The sequence below is a fragment of the Canis aureus genome, chromosome 17 (assembly GCF_053574225.1).
Source record: "Canis aureus isolate CA01 chromosome 17, VMU_Caureus_v.1.0, whole genome shotgun sequence".
Lineage (NCBI taxonomy): Eukaryota > Metazoa > Chordata > Mammalia > Carnivora > Canidae > Canis > Canis aureus.
The window spans coordinates 37,502,492-37,529,188 of record NC_135627.1 but is presented as its reverse complement, the minus strand read 5'-3'; the positions used below and the strand labels follow the sequence as shown (position 1 = coordinate 37,529,188).

General features: G+C 33.3%; 1 pseudogene across 1 annotated transcript in view; it reads right to left on the bottom strand.

Moving 5' to 3' along the window:
* Window positions 1-383: 383 nt before the first annotated feature.
* The window catches only part of LOC144287922 (ferritin light chain pseudogene), a 119,655-nt pseudogene continuing 93,341 nt past the window's right edge, over window positions 384-26,697 (bottom strand). The window contains exons 2-4 of the transcript XR_013355744.1: window positions 6,862-6,908; window positions 4,456-4,747; window positions 384-668 (exon numbers count right to left, since the gene is read on the bottom strand). The product of XR_013355744.1 is annotated as a ferritin light chain pseudogene (transcript). The remainder of the gene's footprint in view (window positions 669-4,455; window positions 4,748-6,861; window positions 6,909-26,697) is intronic.

Below are 26,697 nucleotides of genomic sequence, written 5' to 3'. Positions count from 1 at the left end.
AGGAAAAAAGGAATGTGAAAAGATAGGCTTCTATAAGGAGGAGAAGAACAATGAGAAAAAGAAGATTATTTTGTGTTAAGAATTGTATGTTCCTCATCCCATGGTAGTTAAGAGAGTGAATATTTTACTTCACCAGAACAAAGGTAACATCCAAAAGATAGCTTATTCCTAATTGATTGTTGATTGATCTTTCAATGTTCTATGTTACTTGATTTTTTTCTTTTTTTTCTTTCTTTTTCCTATTAAAAAAGTAGAATCTCTGGAGATAATTTTCCTTTGTTCCATTGTTTAATTATTATTTTATTGATTATTATTTTAACAATTATTCCCCAAATTATTGCCCATATGGAATAATTGGTCACTTTACAATGAAACTGGAATGTTTTTCAAAAATATTTTATTTATTTATTCATGAAAGACACACAGAGGGAGAGAGAGGCATGTGTCCCGAAACTGGAATTTTGTATACAGGTTCATTTTCTAAGAGAAAAAGTGTTCAGAGGCGCCTGGGTGGCTCAGTCGGTTAAACATCTGCCTTCAGCTCAGGTCATGGTCCAGAGGCCTAGGATTGAGTTCACACAAAGGCACTCCATGCTCAGCAGGGAGCCTGCTTCTCCCACTCCCTCTGCCATTCCCCTTGCTTGTGCTCTCTGGCTCTCTCTTTCTCTCTGTCAAATAAATAAATAAATAAATAAATTAATTAATTAATTAATTAAATCTTTACAAAAAAATAAGAAAAGAAGTGTTCAGCGTGAAAAGGAAAAAACAAACACACAAGTGGAAATCTCAATCTCAAAATTCACTTTGCTAGATAGATAAATAGATATGCCTACATGTAAATTATTTAATTTCTGAGTAGTTATGCTGTAGTAATTAGAATTTACTGATACTTTTTTCAAATCTATTATTAAGTAAAATAGGATATTTAGGTTTACGAATTTAACATTCATTTGAAGACAGTGTAGATTTATATCACTTTGGGGGAACACAAGGGTAAGAGATCCAGTAAAAATAGGAGGAAACAAAAAGGTGCCATTTTGGTGACCTAGAAGATGGGAATTCGGTGAAGATGACAGAAACAATGTTCACAAAAGAAGAAGGAAACCCAGGAAACTATGACGTTGAAAGATGGTAATACCTTCAAGAGTATAGCTTCAGTCAAGTCTTTATTTTGCCCTCCAGGATATTTTTACTTGAATTATCTAATCCCTTAATGTGATGTTGGAGTCTATCCATATAAAAGAGCCACAGACACTACAGGCTGTTTCTGTGGTGAGATAGTCAATTATGCAAAATCTATTATTTCCTTAGATTCAAAGCCTTCCCAGAATATGATTCATGTCAAAGTTTCCTTCGGATTTGGTACTTTCTGACTCTACAACAGACAATATGCAGGTTACTATTTGGACATTGTGAACTTGAGCCCACTGCTCATGTTTAATTACCTCTAGCCCCTCTAATATCTGTTACTTGTCCAACACAGACTTAAAATTTTCTTTTTTTGATATAGTGTGATTATAATGAGTATTTTAGGGAAAAAAAACTGCACTTAATACATTTCTACCCTTAGTATGCATTATCCTAGTGAGGGAGCTTCATATTCTTAAACTGATTTGATTATTGCATTAATTGAACAAATGTTTCCATTTTATAGATAAGTATACTAAATTTCAAAGATTTGGGGGTGCATGGGTGGCTCAGTGATTGAACATCTGCCTCGGACTCAGGTTGTGATCCCAAGGTCCTGGAATCAAGTTCCCACATCAGGCTCCCTACAGGGAAGGAAAATAAATGTCAAAGATTTAAAATGAGTTGCCCGAGGTAGCGTGAGATGATAAAAGCAAATATAAACCCAGGGGTTATTCAGAAGACTCAAAAGTGAAAAGACTGAGCCAAATAAACTCTGACTCTAGAGGTGTGAGGAGAATGACTTGTTCACATATTAGGCATTTAAGAATTAAGTTGTTAAAATGTCAAAAGGCTACTGATAAATTCTCACCTTTAAGCCTGAACAACTGTTTCCACGACAAATATGAATTTAATTAGAATTTGAATATGAGAATCTCAAATAGATACATATTTAGGGATTCTCTTAGAATTCGTAGAGTCTTATTTCAAAATAAAATTCAGTGACACTAAATAAGTTCTGGTTCAAATTTTATCTGAAATTAGTTATATTTTATATGATCTAATTCCCTCAAGGTTTTAGTATATAACTATATTCTATGTAGAATATAGCTAAAGTATAACATTAAGATATTAATAAAGTTTTACAAAAATAATGTTAACTACTAAAAACTTTGCAATGGCAAATCTTTTAAAGACTTGAAAAAGTCTTTTACAGACTTTAAGCTTTCTTTTATTCACAATTTCCAAAGAAGATGAGTTAACATCACTTACTTATTTATCACAGAAATATTAATAGAATTACTTCCTTTTTCTAATGGATTTTTATACCTAAGGTTGACTGCTTATAATATTAAATAATGAGTTTCCCTAGAAGCTCAACTGTGCTCTGAAACATTTAATCTATTGATTTAAAAAATTATTTAAGTAGTCTAAAAGGAAATACATTAATTGCTAGTGGTGAACACTTCAGGGTGAAGAGATTATATGTGATTTCTATTTTTTTATTGTTTACATTTCCCTAATTTCTTATAATGAGCATTTGTTATTTTTAAATAACAGCAAAAATTAGCTAAACTTTATGATATTTAGGTTCATTACAATGTGAGAGAAAACAAATGATTCTATTTTATGGAACTAAAATTAAATGGGACAAAGATTTATTTTTATCTATATTTTTATTTTTTAAGATTTTATTTATTTATTCATGAGAGACAGAGAGAGAGAGAGAGGGAGAGGCAGAGACACAGCAGAGGGAGAAGCAGGCTCCATTTAGGGAGCCTGATGTGGGACTCAATCGGGGACCATGGGATCACGCTCTTAGCCAAAGGCAGATGCCCAACTGCTGAGGCACCCAGGTGTCCCTGGGACAAACATTTAAATCTAACATGGATTAGAATTAGAAGATGAAGGACTTTAATATATTAATATAGTGTATTAATTATGCATAGTAAGAAAACAAAACAGATCCTCTGTGACAGATTGGCATATGAAAATAAATGAACTTTATTTCTATTAGACAAGCAAAATATACTAAAACTTGTCATTTTACTTTTTAAAATAAATCTCGTTTTAATTCTTGTTTCTGTATGTTTCTGTACTCTGTTCCTCCTACCCAAAAAGCCTTTGTGCTTTATTTCTACCCAAAGACTTCATTTTCCCATGCCATGCCTATGTTCTCCTTCTTCCTGGATACGTTCTCCAATATGAACTATATTGATTTTACTCATTTCTAACAAAAACTCATCTGTTTCCAAGTTCAAGTTTTATACTAAAATCGTACTTTCCAAGTTATTCTGTTTGCTTAGGAGTTTCTATAATGGTAATTTCTATATTGGTTTGTAAGTGAAAACAAAAAAGAAAATGAAAGTTGACAGACGTTAGGAGAAATGAGCATGTACTGGCATTGCTGGTAGGAAAATAAAGTGATATAGCTGATGGCATGGAAATGATAGAAAATAAACTGATACTATAACAAATGGTGAAATATTTAAACATTTAGAGAATTTACTAATTTTTAACTAAAAGGCCATTTTAGTGCTCATGTAATTGTTTATTCATACAGGTTCACAGTTTTGGGGAGAACCACCATATATTTGGATCATGGGAAAATATAAATAACACTACAGAATGAATATTATTGCAATAGGCATTATGTACTGATGTTTGATGCCTCTCCCAGGTTGGGGGAAATAAGTGAAGTCTTCCTTGAAGAGCAGAGTTATGAAGCAAATATTGATAGAATATTTGGGAATTGGGGTAAGGATGCAGCAATAACCAACTGCCAAAACATGATAGTTTTTATATCTGACCAACTCCGATAATAATCTTTGGGATATTTTTAAAGAAAGAAATGGAATGCTGGGTTTAAAGAACTCTGGCAGCACTACGAAAAGTGGACTGGGTTTGGAAGTATACTAGATTCATCAAGGCTAATTCTGTGACTCTGGCTGGAATCCAGGGTAGAAATGAAAAAGTTCTTAACAGAACAGTTGGGAGGAGGGGAATGATAGGAAATAGGAAATCATTTCAAGAGGTGTTTCAGATATTGATTTGACCAAATTGAATGCTTTCTTAAGGTATCAGAAATTAGGATATAAAAGGAGTCTAAGTCTTTTTTTACATCATGCAACACAAATAAAACAATTGTATTTTATAGCACATTGTGATAGTTTGGCCTTGACAAGAGATAATCACCTGACAATAGGGCAAAAGTGAACAATATCCAGGCACATTAGTAGTCAGGTCAGGGCACACTACAATGGAAAACTCTGCTTTGGATGACATCTGGGCTTCTAGTTATATAATGGAGTGAATGATAGACAGTACCTTCAAGTGCAGGTTTTGACAGCAGCAACAACTGATGGGTGAAGTTTTGAACAAGTTGAATCAAAGTGCAGACAATCATTATATATTTTTTTTTTCATTATATATTTAGAAACTTTGGTGTGTATTTCAGGAGAAAGCAGTAGTAGAAAAGAGGATGTCTGGGTGGCTCAGCGGTTTGAGTGTCTGCCTTCAGCTCAGGGTGTGATCCCAGGTCTGGGCATCGAGTCCTGCATTGGGCTCCCTGCATGGAGCCTGCTTCTTCCTCTGCCTGTATCTCTGCCTCTCATTCTCTCTGTATTTCTCATGAATAAATAAATAAAATATTTTAAAAAGAGAGAGATTTAAGGATTATCAACCTTTTGGCACCTGCAAAAAGCCATGGGTATGCTTAAACAAATCTCAAATTTCTTAATCCTTTGTGCAATAACACAAAGAAATACATTGTCAAATCAGACATACAATCAGAGATTGAGCTCTATGAAATAAATTCAAGTATAGAAATAATAATGATATATGATCAGCAGAGAGAAGTCCAGGAATGCCACTGCAGCTGTGTCTTCTGTGGCTATATAAGAGTGTGTTCTGGTTCAGAGTAGCATATGAAGCCTCTAAATAATATTTGCAGCTATATTGATTACACCAAAAAGGTGTATGCATTTCAGTCATGAGAAATCTCCATTTTATACTCTGATATTTGCATAGCATGCAGGACTTTTACCAGAGAGCCATGCTCATAAATCCATACATTTTAAGTATGCTTATGTTAAGCAATTTGAATAGGTACACTCTTACAATTCCACAGGTTAAGGGCTCTTCCACCAGCAAATACTCTAATATGTTTGGAAAAGTCTTCTCAAAGACTGTTAACTAGATTTCTCCATGAAGCTAGAGAATCATCTCTAGACCTACTGCTTACCATTTTTTTTCAAAACCATACTTTCTGTGTTTGACAACTTGTGATCCTACAACATTCATTTAAATTTCCATCTTCCCATGATAAGAATAATAAGATATAAAAAAATAAGTATTTTAGCTGTCCCTTTTAGCTAAAATATAATCAAGTAGCTTCCAGTTACTTTTGGCATATTTGCAACTAACGCCAATAGAGTTAGGCTCCTCAGGCGAGTAAAGTCTTAGATAATGTCAAGAACTGCCTTACTATTAGTTGGGTCAATTTAACCTCTGTAACTCCTAAGAAAATGGTTTGATTTAGGGAAGGCTACTCTGTTTTTTATTTCCTAGCTTACCAACATATTCTCTTTGTATCTATGTAAGTGTATGTATATGCTGTGTAAGCTTACTCCCCCTACAAATAACAGTTAGAAGCTAGAGTTATATCATTGGATACCACAGTAATGGAGTATAACAATGGACCAACTTTATAATGCCTTTTGGGAACAAACACATTTCTCTAATTTTTCAACCTGAGATGTTAAAAACTGTCCAAAGACATCTTATAAAGTCACAAAGCTATCAAACACTTGTTTATAAGAAAGTGCATTTGTACAAAATATAAGCAGGAAAGCAGAAAAAGTCATTATGAGTCATACCTTATAGTAGAGATCAAATGACCTTACCGAACAGACACTTAAATAGATCACTGAGAGATAACACTTTGAATTGATTTTACTTTTATTTAAGAAAATCCTACCAAAATCTATAAACTAGCCAATAAAATGTCATGATTAACTGCGTCAAATGCTGCCAAAAGGTCCAAAAGAATCATGAAAGACAACATCCGTTGTTTCAATCAAAAGGTCATTATTTACTTTCAATACAGCAGTCTCAGCACTATGATGAGGATGAAATCCTGATTGAAATTGCTCAAATGAGTCAAATTGCATCATGTGTTAATGTAATTGATTACAACCTCCAACACTTTAAGCAGAGTCTAAATTAAAAAATGAATGATGGCATTGCACTTTATCTACTGGTAATGAAGCTTTCTTCAGCACTTCTGGCTCAGTAGAAATTCATGGTCATTTGAAGAGCTGATCTGGAGCCAAAAAAAAAAAAAAAAAGGAAAAGAAAAAGAAAGAGCAAAAACAAAAATCTTATAATCCTCATCAATGACATTATAAGTATCAGTATCTTGGTATAAGACAAGATTGGCTTCTGCTGGAAATCCATCACCCACTTTAAGAGAACCAACAGATCTTACTAATCCTGAAAAAGAACTGCCAAAAAGGGAAACAGAGGTTACAAATTAAAGACCATTTCTTCATATACACTTCGGTGTCTGTGCATACATACCAGCCTGAACTGAATTATAATATTCACATACGATGCTCCTCCTTAGGCTTTGCTATTTAAGGATATATAAATGGCATGTTGTTAGGTCTTAGGGGTCCTCCTTCTCTTTGGTGCCTATCATAGATAATGAAAGGTAAAAACTGTGTCACTGACCTCAAAAGGGTTGCTCCAGATGCATTCCAAGAAAATCCCAAGGTAAACTAGAGGTAGAAAGCAGAGGCAAAAATCAGGAAAAATGCTTCAAGAATCATGGCCCGGTGGCATTTAAGTGGCTCAATTGGTTGAATATCTGACTCTTGATTTTATCTCAGGTCATGATCTCAGGGTCCTGAGATGGAACCCTCTGTTGAGCTCCATGCTCAGCAGGGAGTCTGCCTCTGTCCCTTTCCCTCTACTCCTCCCCACTGCTTGCACACACACTCTCTCTCTAAACTAAATAGATAAATCTTTAAAAAAAGAATCAGGGGATCCTTGGGTGGCGCAGTGGTTTAGCGCCTGCCTTTGGCCCAGGGCGCGATCCTGGAGACCCGGGATCGAATCCCACGTCGGGCTCCCGGTGCATGGAGCCTGCTTCTCCCTCTGCCTGTGTCTCTGCCTCTCTCTCTCTCTCTCTCTCTGTGTGACTATCATAAATAAATAAATAAAAAAGAAAGAAAGAAAAGAAAGAAGTTTCTTGTAAAAAAATAAAAAATAAAAAAAAATAAAAAAAGAATCATAGCCAAGTTTGCCTCATCACTTATGCATGTACTCCAGTGAGGAAAAAGAGGTTAAAAATAAAAATGTTGCTACATAATAATTAATAATAATAATAATAATAATAATAATAATAATAATGATAATAATAATGCTAACATATCGAGTGATTACCTTTTGTTTGGAACTACTATAAGCAATCTCTTTACATAGGAACAAAATTGATGGATATATTAAGTCCATAAAATTTCCCCTCATCTGCAAAATCATCCCTATTTTGCAGATTAGGAAACTAAGAAAGAATTCAACCCAATTCACGGATTCAAGTATAAAAGTTTGAAACTGAATTTTGATATTCTGGTTCAAGAGCCTTCACCAATGCATTATAGTATCAATGTGCTATTTTTTCCCACATATTTTCTATCATCTGAGTGGTTAATGACACAGGAGAAGACACTTAAATTCTTATGCTACATTGCATTATATTTTACAACACTTTCATGAACTTTAGTATACTGAAAATATCCATCCATCCATACTTACATATATACATGAAATGCATCAGAACCCTAAAGAATAAATCCGAGTGCTATTATATATGTACACATATATTATGTATACACATGTGAAATGACTTAATTCATAACTGGATATTCAAAACTTTCATAAGAAAAAAATTATAAGTGTATGTTGTCTTTGGATTAAACTGTAATTAAACAACTTAATTTGGATTGTAATTGTAATTAAACAACTTAGAATAAAATAATTTCTCAATTATTGAGTAGCAATGCAAAAACATGTTGTTTTTTTCCTATAGGGATAGTCTCACTATAATAAACTGTCTCAGCAGAATCACATTATAACAGCCAAAATATTGTTATATTCTATACATTTTGCTTTCAGACACTCATATTGATCTCTATATCCTAAATACATAAGTTATGACAAGAAAGAAACTATAAAATTATTCAAACTGAAGTAAAAAACACAAGGATAACTTCACACAGAATCATTATTAAATTTTATTAAGTGCATCAGCTGTATCATCACTGATTTTTGAAGTGTGCATCACATCTAATGACAAAGAAAAAAAGGCAATTAAAATCCAACCTAGGACAAAAGCTAATAACTGACAAGAGAGAGAAAATATTGGAGTTATGTTAAAAGGTGAATTAATTGCTTTGAATAGAATAATGCTCAAACAATGCAATGACTAAATTTCAGTGATAACTTTCCAAATTCCGAAGTCAATTACTCGCCCTTTAAAATGTCCAAATATTGAGGGATTGATTAGGAAATGCTAACTTCCATTTTTCTAATACATTTCAAGTCCTTCCACTAGTAGTTATTTTACTTTTAATTTCCTTCCCATATTTATTACAGATTCTGCTCCTTTCAATTTTTGTTCATGTTTCATGCCTCTGATTTCTCATTTAGTCACATCATAGGTTGTAAAACTGTGCTTTATTCAAAAGACTACTGAACTTAGCAGACTATTTAATGGACGTTGAATCAGAACTGTGGTCGAATTTCCATTTTACCATTTACTAGATGAGTAGTGTTGAAATTAACCTCTTGAATTTCTGCTTCCTCCACTGTACAGGGAATTTAAAAATAGTACATCTGCAGTTCACTTATAAGGAATAAATGTGTTAATTTGAATGAGTTCTTCAGTTGCACAGATGTAAAATATTATTTTCAATGGTAACTGATAGTTCAATAATACCCAAGAGTACAATTAGGCGAATGAAAAATAGCAGTATATGCCATGCATTTTAAAAGGTACAAGATACTATAGTTCATGATATTTGGTTCAACTTTTTAAATTACACAAATGAACTCATTGTCACAGAAATAAATGTATTCAAGATCTCACAAATACCAGACTTAGAGATTTTGGAAAAAGTCCCCTAAATCAGGTTTTTGTTGTTATTTTTTGTTTGGTTGTTTTTAAAATAATCATTCAAAATACATAATGGATAAGTTGTGGACATATTAGGAAGAAAAGGGATGAGATCTCGTTTGCCAATTGGCACAAGGCTTTTTTTTTTTTTTTCCCACAAGGCTAGTTTAGAAAATTATGCCAAATACAAAACACTAAATAATGAGAGTAGAGTAATATTCCAATTCTGCCTCTAAATTTGTGACAATAGAGAAAGCACAAATTCATTATGCTCTATTTTCTTCATTTGTAAAATGAATAGGACAAGATAATGTATAATGTCCTTTAGCTTAGTGACTCAATTTCCTATCATTTCTCACTACCTGTGGAATCCAAGGCTTAAGCATTTGTCCTCCGGGTAAATATTAATTATTTTATTTTCAAAAAATATTAATTATTTTAACCCTGGCACAACCAGATACTTTCTGGGCCTTCGACAGATCACATGGTCTAAACTTTCTCTTCTCTAAAATGGAGATACATGGGCAGCCCCGGTGGCGCAGCGGTTTAGCGCCGCCTGCAGCCTGGGGTGTGATCCTGGAGACCCAGGATCGAGTCCTGTGGCGGGCTTCCTGCATGGAGCCTGCTTCTCCTTCTGCCTGTGTCTCTGCCTATAAATAAATAAATAAATCTTAATAAAATAAAATGGAGATACAAACAATACCTATTTCAAGAAGATGCTCTGAGGATTAATTATTAATATTAATAAAAAGTGCTTTGTGCATACAAAGTGTTCACTATTAGCTGGTAACTTTCTATTAGGATCATGAACATCCACCTACCAGTACCAGCAAAGCCTCATCCAGAACAGATGCTCAATATATGAATAATGTATTCATATTACTATATGAATAAATTTCATATATGAAATACTATATGAATAATAGTAACAATAAGTATTTATTGATCATATAAAGTGTACAATTGGTAGCACCACCTAATTGAAACTTTTTGAGCTATTTATTTTCTCTCATAAGTGAGAGGATACAGATTTTAGAACATTACACAAGTAGTATTTCAACAGTATATTATTATGAACTATCATCTAGATCTGAAAAGCAGTAAAAATCATGTCTGAATGAAAATACCAAGCAATTTCCTGGCTGCATTATTCACAATAGCAGGATACAAAAACAAGCTAAATGTCCATTTGTGGATGAATGGATAAAGAAAATATAGTATATACAAACAATGAAATTATTATTCAGTCTTAAAAATAAAGGAAATCTTGCCATTTGTGACTACCTAGATGGACCCAAATGACATTATACTGAGTCAAATAAGTCAAACACAGAAAGACAAAAACTGCATGATCTCATTTTTATGTGGAACCTAAAGTAGTCAAACTCATAGAAACATAGAATAGAATGGTGATTGCCAGGGGCTAGGGGAACGAGGAGTTAATGGTTAAAGAGTATAAAATTTCACTTATGAAAGATAAATAAGTTCTAGAGATCTACTACACAATGGAGTGCCTATCTAAGAATACTGTATTGCATATTTAAATTTTCCTAAGAGGATAGATTTTAATTGTTTTTACCTCAAAATTAAAAAAAAAAAAATACAGGGATCCCTGGGTGGTGCAGCGGTTTAGCGCCTGCCTTTGGCCCAGGGGCGATCCTGGATACCCGGGATCGAATCCCACGTCGGGCTCCCGGTGCATGGAGCCTGCTTCTCCCTCTGCCTATGTCTCTGCCTCTCTCTCTCTCTCTCTCTCTCTCTCTCTCTGTGACTATCATAAATAAACAAAAATTTTAAAAAATACAATAAAGGGAGCAAGAAGAAACTTGGAGGTAATGGATATGTTTATGGCTTATATGGTCGTGATGGTTTCATAGATGTATACTTACCCCAAACTTACTGAGTTGTATACATTAAGTATGCATAATTCTTTCCTTATCGATCACACCTCAATAAAGTGGTTTAAAAAAGAAAATGCTAAACAATTTTCAAATACAGATCTAAGATTCTGAACCTGTGGTCCTTGGACTTTTTATTTTTTCCTCTGAGTTTTTTAATGTCTGATGCAAATGCACCTAAGTGTAACATTCTAACACTGAAAATATGTCAAAAATTGTTGTTAGGTAGCTTTTAAAACTTGAGTGTGGAATGGGTGACGGGCACTGGGGGTTATTCTGTATGTTAGTAAATTGAACACCAATAAAAAATAAATTAAAAAAAAATAAGAAAAAAAAAACTTGAGTGTGAAAACTGCATTAAAAATTATGTTAAAAAATTATGTTAAAAATGTCTAAGTTACTTGTGTGTCATTCTGTAGGTAATATGGTACGCACAATTCAAAATAGAAAAATAAAGCTCGAAGATTAAGTCTAAAGAAGAAAGGAGTAAACCTAATAAGCAGCACTCAGAATAAGTGGATATCATGACACTAACACGTCATGAAACATAATGAAGTTATATATATACCATAACAACATAAAATAAAATAAGCACTGCTTTGTGCTCATCTGTGTGCCCTTTGTGTGTGTGTGTGTGTGTGTGTGTTTTCACTAAAATCCTCTGCCAAATAAATGTCCCCTGTGTGACATTTTTTATTGACGGAAGTGCTGTGAAATTGTCTTTGTATTCATTCAAACTGGAATCAAAATATTTTCCAGATCCCAATATAACAGAAATTTTAATGGAGAAGGAAATGAAAGTAGATTAAAGAATATATCAGTGCTGATCCAGAGAGCAGAGAAAGTTATCAAGAAGAGGGAGGATTCAAATAAAAAGCAATAAGACTGTGTGAACAGGATCACTGGTTTCACAATTTTTTTTTTCTAACATCAGACTAACATCATTAGAGCAATTTTGTAATTGGGCTTATATCTACTTCTTTGATATTTTTACAGTTTTTGATGGCATCGCCTATGCTACAGTTGATGGAGGAGGATCATTTCTTTTTCTCATTTGGTATCTGAAAGTCCGATGAAATCTATGGCTTTAGCTGCTTTTCTGTGTGTGTATGCATACATGTGTATAGACCGTGTGCGTGCCTGTGTGTGTGTGTGTACCTATGCTTATCTATTTTCTTCTATTTGTCAAATAATACATTCCCATTGTTCAGACACTGGGATATTTGTAATTAAAAGTATTTTTGTAAATAAAAGTATTAAAATCACCCAAATTGACCCCACCAGTATGTTGATTATATGAATGGGATTATGTTTTTATATTCTTCCTGAAGAAAGAAGAGACTTCCCAAAAGAAGACTCTGTATTTTGTCCTTCATATTTCTAGGTGTCAGCCATGTACAGGACACCAAACCCAGAACTTAGTAGGGGCCCCATCGAGAGGGATGCTTGATAAGTATTTTGAAATGATGGCTGAAAAATTATCGCAAATATCCTTCTATGTCATCAAGTTTTTTTCAAAATCCTGATTTTGGATTCCTTCATAATAGTATGCTATATGTTGATATATACATATGTTGATATAAGCCAAAAATTACCTAGTCATACATGCATATGAAATTATATTTTATATATATAAAAATCCCCAGGCTGCTTGAGATAATTGCTAAAAGTTGAGTTAACATTTAACTTGAAAGTAACACATTAAATTTATTTAAAACTAATTTAAAATGTCTATAATACTTTCTAGGGTGTGATGTTTAACTCTGGTTTTCCCTTACCAAAGAAATTTCAGAAATTTAGGATTACTTCCCCATTATCGATTGCTATGGTTCACAGTTCTTTTTGGTATTTCCATTCTTTCTTTTATTAGGTTTTTGTTCTGAGCAATTTAACGTTCCTATTGATTGGAAACACACAGAAAACATTTCAAACAACGATATCACTTTGTAGTTTGGGGGAATTACATCTAATTGAGTCTGAAATGTTTCACTTCTCAATTATAAATGTTTGAGCATACATTTATTTCTTATAAAAACAAATCACAAATACAACCATTAAGCTCTAGTAATCAGGTCATAAAACATATTATAAACCCAATTTGAAATACTTTTCCTAGGAATACAAATGTAAATTATGCCAGATTTCTTTAGCAATTTAGCAAAAAGAGAAATGACAATTCTAATCATTTTTGCACAGGAAGAAAGAAAAATTCCTCCTGTTTTTTTTTTTTTTTGAGAAAATCAAATGTCTCAAGAAATAAAATTTTATAATAAGCACATTAATTTATATATTTTCTTTGGAAAAATAAGACACTTAAAATACTTAAAAAAGACTCCTTTACTGTAATCAGGCTTAAAAAAAGCAGGAATGTGAAATTTCTTCCTGAATGTTTTACCTAGCATTGTAAATGCTACCTCAAGAACAACACTTTAAAAGATAAAAGAAAGTAACCTTTATTATGAATCTGTGACAACTGCTGTATAAGCTAAGTAACATTGCCCTTATTTCTCCACAGGGCTTCAGGGTTCTCAGATGGGTTAAGTCGCTTGCTCAAGGTCACCTCACTAGTATGAGGCAGGCAAAAGCATGCATCAAGCACGGTTTAATGTTAAAGCCCCATGCTCTGTCCACTGTATCATGTTGTCTCCATGAAAATGTGAAGAGAAAATAACACAGAAAATCAATAATGAATGAACTAGGATCCATAACTTAGAAAAAAATAGATTTTGCTTTGTCACAAATACAATAGTTTCACATCTGTAGAGTGACTTTAATTTCATTTACATTTTTACACTATTTTGAAATTTTGTATATTTTACATTAGTCTTTATTTTTCAAATTACATATTTGTCTGGAGCTATTTTATGTTTTTCCCCTTGAGGCTCTATTTCTCATGTGTTGCTGCATATTATCATTTCTTGGTAAGGTTTATTTAACTAGGAATCGGTTACCCAGTTATCAAAGTCTTAGGTACTTGACATAACTCACATTGTTTTTTCCTTGATCTAGAATGGAATTTTATTACATATTTCTAGCTTCACATTTAAATACATTAAAGAATGAATTTAAACATTGCAATTACCTTGTATCATATCTGATACATTTGTGCTCTATTGCAAACAATTCAGCTGAAACCATAAAAACAACTGGTGTATGTGGATGAGATTTTTCTTTGAATATGAATTCCCTATAACAAAATGATTTTGTTTTAACACTGTATTGTAAAATTAATGTAACAAAATAATTATATAATAGTGCATTCATGTGCTAACTTTACAACAAAACTATTATTTGTTGTATCTAGGAAAATGTTCCAAATTAATTACTGAAATACATTGTTAACTCATATAGCTGGCAAAATATTAAATTGATGTGGATAAAATAAGTTGTATTATAATGTTGCCATGTGGACAAGCATTCACTATATAAATGCATGCAGTTTTATATGTTTATACTTGTAAACATGAATATGTACATTAAATGTGTGTGTGTATGTATACTAAGAAAAAGAGAAATACCTAGAAGTTTGCATAATACAGTATAAGAGTGCCACCTTCTGGATTTAGAACATTAAGTGACAATTTTTTATAATGTTCTAGCTTCCAAAAAAAATCTATGATTAATGATGTTCCTTGTTAGTTTTTCCTATATTTTACTATTCATATGTAAATATTGTTTTAATGCTACTATTTTTAATGCAGCATATTCATTTAATATGCCTAGAATCTCTTGTGTGTATACAAATATTTTCTAGAGAATACAGTGGATTCCAAAATTTACTAAAGATATATCAATGTGTATATCAGCAAACTAACAGAGCTAAATCAAAAGAAAACAATGCAATTAAAATGTATATTTGCAAAAAAATGAATCAATTCATTTATTTTCAACATAGTAATAAGTCAGCAATAAATGTACTTTCTCAACTTTGTGCAAAATATAATGGCAAAGCACATTTTTCTAATAGATTTCACTACTTTGATATTGAATTTATATACACCTAGGTTTCCTATCAAAAGTAGTAAAATTAATTTTAAAAACTCAAAATTAAACACATAAATATTATACAACTACTACTTCAGTATCAGGAATGATCAGACATTATGGGAATTGAGCAAATATGTCTTGAATTTACAGCTGTTGAGTATTCCTCTTTTCTCCATTGGTATCAGGCTCCCCTGACCCAGCAGAAAGCTGAATCATGATGTCCTTCCCCACCCAGGACCTCACATACCAAAATCAGAACTCGGCTCTCAGTTTAAAATCTGATCAATTTCAATGGTTTACCAACTTACTTAGAATGGTTATAAATTACAATTGTTAATTTTAGTTATACACTAAAATTTGGTGATCTTTTTTCTATTAAATAAATGTCAAGACTTTGGGAAGGGAAATGACTAATGGTGGTGTTAGGGGCAATATGCCTTATTTATTTTCCTTTTGCTCATATTTCCTTCCTTCAATCATTCTCCCAAGTTTTTGAGTGTGTGGGACATGTAAGATTTCCTTGTGCCTATAAAAATTACACTTTATTTGAAGCTTTCTATTTTGCACATGGATAAGACTAACCCTGCATATAAATACATCAAGTATGCATAAGAATCTTAAATGTGTCAGAAGAGATATACTATTTTTTGTGGTAGACAGTATTTTATAATATAAGGTAAATGTTCTTAGCCACTCTAACGCTAATGCTAATTTTATGTAACCTATTTTCTAAAGGTCTCTTAATGAACTTCTAATTCTCTCTTCTTTGGAGGAGGATTGGGAGTTCAAGAATCATGACACCTCTCCATTATATGTGTAAAATGGTGATAAGACATTATTTTAAACACAGGATAATATTCTTGTCCAGATTTCTTACCCTTCAAACATTATTCATTCACTCCTGAATCCCCAAATGATAACTTCTAAAGCATATTCAACTAATGGGAATATGGAGTGTATTGAAACAAAATGAAAGTGAATAATGGAACAATTCATTATAATAGAAGAGGATTTTAAATGCCGATGACTTAGAGATCTATATATAATTCAAATAATCAGAGTATTGAGGAAGAAATTCTACCAGCCTATTAATATATCAACAAGGACATATTTTGAGGCTCCTGCACTAGTTTCTGCCACACAACTCCCAATGACTTCAGCCGTCCCAAATATAAATGAGTACAATTTGTACATAAGACATGTGCAGCTTTTTAAGAACAGTGCTTTACTTTCTATATTTAAGAACTTAGAGATCTTTGGGCCTAATAGCAGTCACCTTCAAAAAATATGTGGTAATCTCTCTTTAGATGTACACATAACCACCATCAAAATTAATGGGAATTAAACCTACTATCAAAAGGACAAGAAATTCCTTTGAATGTTTTACAAGGTTACTTTCCATAATGATTTATTTCAACTGAAATTTCTTTTACAACTCTATATATTCCAAAATAAATATACTGTTTAAGTAATTAGCTTAATGAGGTCTCTATATCTTGAGTAGGATGAAATAGAGTATAAATTAGCATATAAAACTAACAGTCTTGCAGGAGGATTGAGAATACTTTGGGGGTTCTATAGGCAGAGACTCAGGTTTGTATATCTTATAAACCAAATATATCCAGACTCACCTAGAGAATTCTCTTGGTGAATCCCTTAAGGGCCCATGTGTGTGTATGTGTGTGTGTGTGTGTGTGTGTGCACGTGGGACTTAGAAATCTGTTTATAAGAATCTCTTCCTGATGAGAATGAAAGTTGAGCATTTGCTTGGTGCAGGATCAGTCAACTATGGAAGATAAAGGGAGCTTGCGATTGCAGCCTGACACATTTTATGCATTACCATATACTAGGCCTTGCAGATTCCCGTAAATATTTCAAGAACGTGGTGCTATCCTAGAAGCATACACATATAAATAAAAGAAAATCATCACTGAGGTCTCCTTAAACAGCCAAGAGCCCAATACTAAGCAGCTCGGTAAATTTGCTTCACAATTTGAGAAGAAACATATTTGTCCCAGTTAAGTGTGATAATTCTTTATCGGTTAAAATACATGGCACACAATTTCCTTTGGAATGGTGAAGGAAATCTCTATAGCAATCAGGACTCAATGGCTCTAATTAACGATATTAATTAATTAATTAATGCCTGGTGAGAACAGAAGAGCAGGAAAAGACAGATGTTGACATACAGTCTAGGTGACTGATCATCAGCACATGTGAGTAAACCCCTGGGGAATTTAAATTACCTTCAATATGCAAAATGCTGTGTGTGGTTTTGTACCAAAGAAATGTAGTTTAGTTGTCATTATTGTAAATCTTGAATGATGTAGAAAAACATTAGGAAAAATAAAACCATGAGGCAATTTGTAAAGGTTATGCTATTCTTTAAAAGTGATCAGATCTCCAGAACAAAATTCAATTTTTTGAAGTTACTAAAATAATAGTAAGGCAACATGGTTAATTAAAGATCCCTCTTGATGAGTTTATTGTTACTGTAGAAAAGAAGAAAATTGCCCCCAAAAGGCCTAAGGTTAGGGCTATAAACATAATTGACATAATTGAAACAATGAGTATTTATAAACTTGTACTTGAGCTTAAAATGTGAGGTCAGAGCTGTGACTCATTCTCAGGCAATTCAATGACTGTACTCATCACCTGATTCCTTGATAGATGCTTTGGGAGTCTCCAAGTCAAGAAAACAACAAAACAAAACAATGATCAAAATAGGGATTTTCCTCAAAAAATTCTAAATGCTTTTACCATGCAGCAATGATGTAATTAAATCTGAGTCTAGATTTTTAATGCCTTGACTGGATACAAAAATCAAGATGAGTGACTTGTTTTTGTGCGTTTTTGAATGATTTATATCTTTAACATACCAACTGCTGAAACAAAACTACTCTTTTGTTCGAATGAACAAAAATGTTTGTCTGAGTGGAAAATATATGTTTTAGATTTTCTAGGTCTCATTTGGTCTTAAAATTATATGAGTTGGTACATTTCCCAACTGAAAGATACTTGCATGCCCCTATCGACTATACCAACAACAAATGGAGAAAGTGAATGAAATTTAGAAAACAATAATACAGAGTGATCAGAGGAAACACATAGCTTCTCCTACTCCAAAGAAAAGTTCTAATCCTCCATTCTGGAATCTTTATGATTTCTTGAAGTTCCCCTAAGGATTAGAAATGTATAATATATATGAATATAAGTTCCCTTAAGGCCAGGACTTCTTAACCTTTTTAGCATCATGACATAGAAAATGATAATATGATATAGAAAAGGGAGACACTTATGAAGAGGATTTGGAGGCATCTATGTGAAGATAGATTTTTAAAAAAAATAATTGTATTTATTATACTTTATATTAGATTTTTTTTTAATTAAAGAAAGGTATTGGGGAAGATATTAAATGTCAACCTCCAATATTTTTTTTCCAAAAATGCTGACAGGAAACAAGCTTACTTCCATAAGTATGACTTTATACCAAATTCTGTGATTAAAGGACTATACGTATCTCCTGATCAAAAATTTTAATGATGGTATTTCCATATTCTTCATAGTCACCATATACATTGCACATAAAACAATAAAATATTTAACTCCAATTGGTGGTCTCTGAAGAGAGCAAGGGGTAAACCTGAATTACATCACAAGACAGTCCCCAAGTGATCTCAGTGCTCTGACTACCGTAGTTAGAACACAGACATTTTAATTGGTCTAAAGCCTCCAATATGCAAGTGTTCTTTAGTACCCATCCACTCACTGAACTGGAAGGAGAGAATGGAAGGAGCCATCCTAAAACATACTATACTTTAAGATGCATACTATCAATGTCTTGGAATATGAGCTGTCAAATCCACACTTCTCTTTGGGGAAAGAGTAAGATTGGATAGTAAGATCTATCCACACATAGATACCTTATCCTAGAGGCCAACCATCATTTCAATCCTTTCTCCAATTTCTTATAGTGTTGGCCAAACCTGTTTTCAATTAGAGGCATCACTTTCCATTTTGAGAGAGATTAGCAGAGGATCAGAGAATTTCTGCAAGCACAGTGGTGAGGCTACTTATATACTCTGCCATAGCTTCTATTGATCATTCTGGGAGAATGGGATAGTCATTGCATCATATTGATCAAAGGCCTCTCCAAATGCTTCTTTAACAATGCCTCCAGAAAATCAGTGGTTTAGGATATGAAACTAATTATCCTGAGGATAACATTTATTTTGTCAAAAATGTATTTCATATGTCATTTTTCATATCAAATCATACTCATCTATATATTGTCCAGCTTAGATGATCAGATAGCTTTACGAATGGCAAGTCCGAGCAAACCCAGAGAGAAAGGAACCCATCTTCTCTAATTTGATGGGTATACTGGTAAAGTATACAAATTTATTAACTTAGAAATCAAGATAATGAACATGCCATTTAAATATTTTGATTAGACAAAAGAAAATTCATCAGTAATAATGTGTCTAATTAAAGACCTTATATACCACTTCCATAATAAATATACGTTCAGCCAATTTATTTAAAGAATAGAAATATCAGTCTGAATGTAAAAATCCTTCCATACATTTTACTCTCCCTCTATCCCTGGATCTTTTAAAATTCTTTGTCAAAACCAATTTGTCAGCAATTTCTTTTTAATGATTTGCCTTTAGGGAGTTTCTCTAAAGTATTCATCTTAGTGCATATAGAAGAAAATAAATGTATTTTCCCTGTACTCATGAATCATCATTTTGCATATTATTTAATTAAATCTCATAAATAAAATAACACCTGCCAAAATTAGCATAAGCAGTCACAGGACTAATACAACTCATTCTTAGTAAGTGCACACAAATGCACATGCACACAGATAGCCCAAGTGCCATGACTTTTAAAAGGATTAGAAAGCATTGGTTTATCTGTCATGTCTATTATGTGGAAGTAAATTATGAAAGCTTCTACTATAATGTTTTGTCAGCAATTAAAAAACTTTCAAAAGTAAATGTCAACACCCATTTCTAAGTAAATCTTTTATTCCTACAGAGGAATTAAAGTCTCCTAAATGAAATTTCTTCTCCCTTTTAAATAAACTTGTTTCCAAAAATATTTTCTCCCACTGCAATTTCTTTATTCGAGTTAGTCCTGGTTATGATACCCCACTTCTGTGCCTAAAAAGAACCAGATTGTTTTTCCCAGCTGTAGCCACTCGAGTCATTCTCTATAGCAATCAGGTTCATTTCTTAGCAGCTGCGAAGTTGTCAGTCTAACTCTAGTCAGTCCCGTGTCCCTACTTTTCTGAAGTTCCAACTGGTCAATAAGATACACAATAGCATTTTAGCACTTGTATAACTTTAAAATATTTAGAAAATACAATCAGTTCTCCAGAAACAAATGTAAACAGCTATATCCTTTTATGATTGAGATAGAAATTCCCTTAGAAAATAGCATTTCTGATGCAAAATTGAAATGTGCAAAATCAATATACAAGAAAATATAGCTTTACGGTATAAAGTCAGAAGTTCACATACAAATCACTTCTGACTATTTAATTGCCCACATGCACACACCTTTGCCCAGCATAGTTTTTTTTCCATTCAGGTGATATTTTATGAACTGAATGTCTGTGTTCCTCCCACATTGCCAATTCATATTCTGAAATCCTAACCCCCAATGTCATGTCATGGTACTGGGAAGTGGGACCTATGGGAGGTAATTAGGTCATGAGAGGAGTCTTCATAAATGGGATTAGTGCCTTTTTAAAAGGTATCCTGGAGAAATGTGAGGAATGTGAGGAAACAAAAAAATGTGAGGAAACATTTTTTTTGAATGTGAGGAAACAAAAAAAGGAAATAGTGTGTAATATGGTGAGAGGGGCTCTCATCATTACCCAATCATGTTGGCACTCTGATCATAACTTTCAGCCTCCAGAACTGTGAAAAATAAGTTTCTGATGTTTATAAGCCACTTAGTTAATGTATTTTATCATATTAGCCTGAGCAGATGGACACGTTTGGTTGTGTTGTGAGTCAATACTTCAACTTGATATTTTATATTTGTTAAAGTTCCACAATGATTCTTAGATGTGCATCTCCACCTGAGAACTGCCTACACTTATCACCAACAGACTATAGAAGAAATATAATTGTTTGTGGGAAGGAAGTAGAGAAACAAATGTAGGCAAAAACAATAAAAGTATTATTGGGTTCATAATCATTCAGAAGGTGTTTCTTTGTGGCACAATTTAGAATCAAAAATACATGACTGAACATTTCAATTGATAGAACTCTTCTATCAAGTGATTAATCTGGGTATTGTCTTCTCCTTGCCTGGGGAAGATGGAACCCCCTTCACACTGTAGTATTGGAAACTTCTGTATTCATGAAAAATTGTATGGGCCTTTCTTCCTTTTTACTTTCTTTTGAATCCTGTGCTTCTGGTACTTCAATGCTGAATTGAATGATTATTCTCAATGTTATAAGAAAGACTCTGTCACTTTCTCTCTTGTATCTCAGGAATGGATCCCATATGTTTCTTAATTTCTTAGAATTAGAAAACATTCTCAAAGAGGCTGTTGAACTAAAATTGGTGTTTTAAAAAATGTTTCTTTACCCTCTATCCACCAATATTTGCTTTTTTCTCAAATCCCTCTAGTTCTCGAGTTGGACTTTTTTCAAGTTGTGAATAACTTTTACTTCTGTTATGATGAAAGTTCACCTCTCTTTCCACGAAGTGGGACAATTTAACTGGAATTACTGTGATATTGCATCTACTTCTGTATTTTCCTTCTTATATCAGTCAAATGTAACATCAATCCTTAAAATACTAACTTATTGGGGATCCCTGGGTGGCTCAGCGGTTTGGCGCCAGCCTTTGGCCCAGGGCGCGATCCTGGAGTCCCGGGATCGAGTCCGGCGTCCGGCTCCCGGCATGGGGCCTGCTTCTCCCTCTGCCTGTGTCTCTGCCTCTCTCTCTCTCTATCTATCATAAATGAATAAATAAAAAATCTTAAAAAAATTCTTTCAAAAAAATACTAACTTATTCCATCTCTACCACATTAAGAAACAATAATATTTACTCAATTTAAACGTTTCTCTCTTTAAGAAAAAAAATGAGTTTTCTAAGACACAAATCTTTCTTTAGGCCCAATGGCATTCTTTCTCAAATTTCTGATGTTTCATTTTGGAATTCCCAAGCCCTATCTCTTGTTAACATAATAGAATGTGAAAATGTTTTACTTCTCATTTCTGTTTTCCTCTAGTTCTGAGGAAACATGATTCCTAGAAAAAGAGTATTTTCCACACAGGCTGTTTACACTTTCTGCTTAGCCACTGTTTGCCACACTTTCACTGATTTTTTTCCCCTCCTCTCAAGTTCAAGAAGATACTGTAAAGACCCTATTTCTCTTCATTCACTAATGTGGTCAGCTATAGCATTGGGTTTGAACCTACACTCAGCAGCTCGGAAATACATCACTATGATCAATGGTTATCTAATCAACAAACTGAATCCAAATTGAGAGTCTGAGAGAAATCATCAGGAGGCCATAGGGTTGCACAAAAGTTCAACCCATAATGGTTCTTATTGTGACCCTGGATGTTCTAAACAGAATAAAACAGGGAGAAGATTTGTGATAGTCAATATAATACTAACTAAAGTACCTGGAATTAAGGATCCAATGACCTAAATAAATCATACAGGCAAGCTCCTCACTCATCCATATAAATGCCACTGCTTTTATAATTTGAAATTCAAAGCCAAACTCCTGGAAGTCCCCCAAATAAAGACCTGTATCTATACCTTATCAGAATCTGCCTGCCTGGCAATCTGTCTACCAGACTTGGAACAATATTTGCAAATTGAGCTCTAAATAAAAAGAGGATCTCATTCATTCAGTCTTTCCTTCCTTCCTTTTTCCTTCCTTCCTTCCTTCCTTCCTTCCTTCCTTCCTTCCTTCCTTCCTTCCTTCCTTCCCTGTATTTTTCTTTCTTTCATTTATACATTTCCTTCTACAAATATTTACTGAAAAAAGACAATGATAAAATTATTCTAATCATAAGTAGATGCTATAGTGAAAATAGCAGTACCATATGTTCTAGTTTCCAGGAGTTATGAGTGTAATGGAGATACTATTTAGCAGAGAACTACAGAAATAATTTTCTAAAATTATAGTAAGCACTGAAGGAAAAGCACAGAATACAGATTTGGGACTAACTTAATGAGAGTTCAAGTTCATAAACTTTCTCACTTACAAAAAATATATTAGAGATTCGCAATGAGATTGTAGGTTGTTTTTTAGTAAGTCTCCATTCTAGGGGATGTTCAGTTTACAAGAAAAACAAAGTATCATGTAGGGGGCAAAATAAATTATTCTGAAACCAATTCACTGAATTTCCATTGCAGTCAGAACAAGTTAATGAAAAATTTGGAATGAATACTTTGGAGAGTAGTATTTAACATAATTCTAGGTCATTACACAAACACCTGGAGATATAAACTAACATATTTAAATAATGAATTCTTTGGATTTTTTTAAATTTAGCAAACCTTAACGATTTTTGGTGTACTTGAATGAAGAGATGGCTTAGTCTAATCACTTTATGTTGTGTTTGAATTTGTGGTCAATAGGACATACATAAAAATGCATTTAAAAAATAAAGATAATTTTTGTGATTCCATTTATAAAAATTATTTTCCCAAATCTCTCATTTGGCACCTATTTATAACATTAATATACCAAGTATCCTTTTTTCCTCCCAAATATCTTTTGAATGCAATGTATTACAAATGAATATTCAAAATGAAAATAAGACAAGATATACCCTTCAGCTAAAACTAACATTCTGTCCAGATGTCAGGTTGGATTTAAACTTTTAAAGCTTGACTTAGAGTTTGACACTAATTTCCTTCAATGCCAAACTAAATTAGCCTTAAGAAGTGCAAAATGGCTAAAAATAACCAAGAATTCTATTCTTTTCTCTGTTATATACAAATACCTTCTTTTAGGACTAACATCTCTTCATGATTGCCTTTTATGGATGTGTATATGAAATTAAATATCTTCCATTTACCTTCTCACATGCAACATATGAGATTTCCTGCTCAAATCTCTTAATTTTACAGATGAAGTCAGTGTTGTAGTGGGCCTGAATGGTACAACCTGATAGTAGCAGCTTAAGGACTCAGACCAGAATGTTGTATTTTAGGAAAGTACTTCTGTCTCTTGACAAGAGTTTGCATATTAGTAGTTTACAGGTCAAATATGTTTTCTCACCTGTATTCTGCATGTGTATCATACTGAAAGTAAACCCAATGTAACTTAATGTGAATCACTTTACTGTTTCTGATTTGTGTACTAATTCTGATCCCTTCTAATTCTGATATTATCATAACAGGCCTAAAATTTTATATGTACTTGAGCATAACATAGCTTGTATGCTCCATTTTTAGTTAACTCCTTTCTCTGTCAGCAGATGTCCTATAAATAGGTTGAATGAAACTAGTGCATTGTAAGTGATATTTCTGCTCATCTATCAAATTTAAGGAATGCCCACTTGCTTTTAGGGAATGAGTATATTTGATTTGCATTTAAATTCTATTCAACATTTGTAATGTGCCTAAGTATTATAGATTCAGGAAAGCTGGGATCCCTGGGTGGCTCCATGGTTCAGCGCCTGCCTTCATCCCAGGGCATGATCCTGGAGACCCAGGATGGAGTCCCACATCAGGCTCCCTGCATGGAGCCTTCTTCTCCCTCTGCCTGTGGTGTCTCTGCCCCTCTCTCTTTCTCTCTCTCTCATGAATAAATAAATCTTAAAAAAAAAATCAGGAAAGCTAAAATCTGTATTTCCTATATTTTACTGTCATTAAATTGTGATTTTGGCTTAGGGGATTAGGTACCCTTAAGTTTGGGAATGTTTAGTGAAGTGGAGGTGTCATTAGTGTTAATTTTGCTATTTCACTTTTTTTTTTTTTTTCTGGCAAACCCACTCATAGAGACTTTGTTCCCACAGCAACTTTATCAGAAGATGTAATGTCCAAATACCATTTTGAAAGATTTCAACAGGTTCAGTGCAAGCATTCATATTGTACATGTGGATCATGGTAGGTACTGAGTGTTTTCGAAGTTAGCTGGGGCTTTGAGATTATGGAGGTTTTTTCCTGATGACAGTTGCAAAGTGGTTCTAGAACCATCTTATAGGATAGTTTAAAGTCATTCTTTGTGTCCAAACTAAGGTCTAGTTGCTTCAACCCTTCCACATTTCTTTAGACCACTTAACGCTCTGAAAAAAAGATTATTCCTTGCCTAAGCTAGTAATGAAGAAGGCATTCACTTTCCCCACAGCTTGACTAAACTTTACACTTCCTTCTTATTCTGGGCTTCTGGCTACCCTTTTCTTAGGGCATTTACGTCAGGAAACTTACAATGGTAATTTCTTTTTCTGCCTCTTTGGTATACATTTTTTGTTAATCTGTATCCAGAAATCTTTTTTATTTTATTATATATAAACATGTTTCTAGGTAAAAAAAAATCTTAACAGAAGTAATGATAATATTTGTAATTTTTAGCAAATTTCTTTCTAAGTATATTAGCTCATAACAAAGTAAAAAATATTAAGTAATAGTAATGATATATTCTTGCCCTGATTTTGACTTGAGAGCTAATGCTTTAAAGCATTAAAGCAGGATTTCCATGTACTAAAATGGTACTGCTTTGTATAAAACTAAAATTATTTTGGGCTTTTTTCCAGCTTCATTGGGGTATACCTGACAAATAAAAATTACATATATGTAGGGTATGGGACACGATGATTTGATATACATATACATTGTGAAATGATTACCACATGCAACCTGTTTAACACATCTATCACCTCACATAGTTATTTCCATGTGTGTGGTAAGAGCACTTGAGATCTACTCTCTTAGCAAACTTCAAAGATATAGCACATTATTATTAATTACTGTTGTTATGATGTACATTAGGTCATCATAATTTCTTCATCCTATAACTCAAAGTTTATACTCTTTGATCAAACCTCTTTTCCCCCCATTCCAGCCTATTGTAACTACCATCCTTCTCACTGTTACCAGTTGTTTCTTTTTTCAGACCTGACACAAGTGAGATCACACAATATTTGTCCTTCTCTGTCTAGCTTATTTCATTTAGCTTAATGTCCTCCTGATCAATGTAGTTCTTTTTTTGTAAGATATTTATTTATTTATTTATTTATTTATTTATTTATTTATTTATTTATTTATGAGACAGGAGAGAGAGCGTGCACAAAGCGGGGGGGGGGGTGGTAGGGACAGTAGCAGACTCCCTGCTGAGCAGAGAGCTCAAGGCAGAGGTGCAGAGGTAGATCCCAGGACTCCAGGATCAGGACCTGAGCAGTTGGCAGTCGCTTACCTGATTGAGCCTCCCAGATGCCCCTTTTAGTTTATTTATTTGAGAGAGACAGAAAAAGAGGGAATGAGTACGGGGAAGGGCAGAGGAAGAGGAACAAGCAG